Genomic DNA, 1512 nt, shown 5'->3' on the forward strand with positions numbered 1-1512 from the left:
GTCACGAAAGCTTCGAATCAAGTCTGAACCACCTCTAAGGGAGGTATTAGGTCTGTGTCTTTGTGTTGTCTCTGCTTGTGCATCTGCCTTTGTGTCTTGGCTTGGATTTGTGTCTCTGTGCTGTCTCTGCCTGTGTGTGGGCCTTGGTGTTTCCGAGTGTGTGCTGCCGTGCCCCCTTTGTTCCATGCATACCTCATGCTAATTTGTCCCATTGTCTCTCAGCCTCACCTTCTCTGCCTATTTAAGGCGACTTCACTGTGTGCGTGTCTGTGCTGGTTTACTCTACTTGGATGTCTATGTGTGTGTGTGCGCAGTCTGTATTTTAAATTTCATACTTAACTTGCAATTTAACAATCTTTGAAATAGCGTAATCAACCAGACTATGCGTTAATTGTGTTTTGACCGACCGTCTGTGTTGCTTTATATGGTTTCCAAATTATGCTAAACCCTGATTGTTTGGTATGCTTCTCTCTCTGTTGTACCCTGTTGTATCTGTATTAGTTCCCCCCTACTTGGGTGTCTGTATATACATCTGGGGTTATGTGTTTCCTCTCTCTCGTAAATTTAGCTCTTCTGTACCTGATGATGGCTGCTTGTGTTGCAACCGAAACGTCGTATGCTATTGTTATTTTATTATTTTTTATTTATACGTGACTTTACCGAAAAAAACAAAGAGTAATTCTTGCAGTCACGAAAGCTTCGAATCAAGTCATCCAGACTGTTTGATGCCACTCTTTTGGGGATCAACCAGGAGCACAGAATAAAGGTTTTATGAGCGATGACCTCCAAAAGTATAGTTGAATGTTGATTGTTTTATACATCTGAATGTGCGACAGGTCTTTGCAAGCATGGCCTACGACCATATCACCCTGAATGCGCCCGATCTCGTCTGATCTCGGAAACTAAGCAGGGTCGAGTCTGGTTAGTACTTGGATGGGAGACTGCCTGGGAATACCAGGTGTTGTAGGCTCTTGTTTACTTGGATCTGGATGGCTCGCTTTTTACACTTCGACTCATCCAGTGAGTGCCCCTGCCAATTTCACGTCGATATGGTGTACTGCATTGGGATCAATATTTTCTTGTAAAATAATGTTTGATGCCACTCTTTCGGGGCTCAACCAGGAGCTCAGAAACAGGTCCCTGCAGGGTGGGCTGGTAGGACAAGTCTCTGCGCTGTCTATTACTGATTTTATACACCCAACAGCACGAGATTTCACTTCGTTAAAGTATTGAAAGGGGACGGACGGACGTACGGACACATTAATCTATTGCAGGCTGGTACACTCAGTTTACAACTTCGTTCCTACCAGTATAAAGATTTTTTGAGCGATGACCTCCAGAAGTTATGTTGAATGTTGACTGTTTTATACATCTGAATGTGCGACAGGTCTTTCCAAGCATGGCCTACAACCATATCACCCTGAATGCGCCCGATCTCGTCTGATCTCGGAAGCTAAGCACGGTCGAGTCTGGTTAGTACTTGGATGGGAGACTGCCTGGGAATACCAGGTG

The 1512-nt window shown here is 44.5% G+C and overlaps 2 non-coding genes across 2 annotated transcripts in view; both read left to right on the top strand.

Moving 5' to 3' along the window:
* The first annotated feature begins 851 nt into the window (after window positions 1–851).
* LOC142907555 (5S ribosomal RNA) lies at window positions 852–970 on the top strand. Its single transcript, XR_012931081.1, has one exon. It is a non-coding gene; the product is annotated as a 5S ribosomal RNA (ribosomal RNA).
* Window positions 971–1402: 432 nt separating this feature from the next.
* The window catches only part of LOC142907551 (5S ribosomal RNA), a 119-nt gene continuing 9 nt past the window's right edge, over window positions 1403–1512 (top strand). Inside the window, exon 1 of the ribosomal RNA XR_012931077.1 lies at window positions 1403–1512. This exon is cut by the window's right edge and continues 9 nt beyond it. This is a non-coding gene — a ribosomal RNA (5S ribosomal RNA).

Source organism: Petromyzon marinus, chromosome 79 (genome assembly GCF_048934315.1).
Source record: "Petromyzon marinus isolate PM22_M1 ecotype Great Lakes invasive population chromosome 79, UKy_Petmar_22M1.pri1.0, whole genome shotgun sequence".
NCBI lineage: Eukaryota > Metazoa > Chordata > Hyperoartia > Petromyzontiformes > Petromyzontidae > Petromyzon > Petromyzon marinus.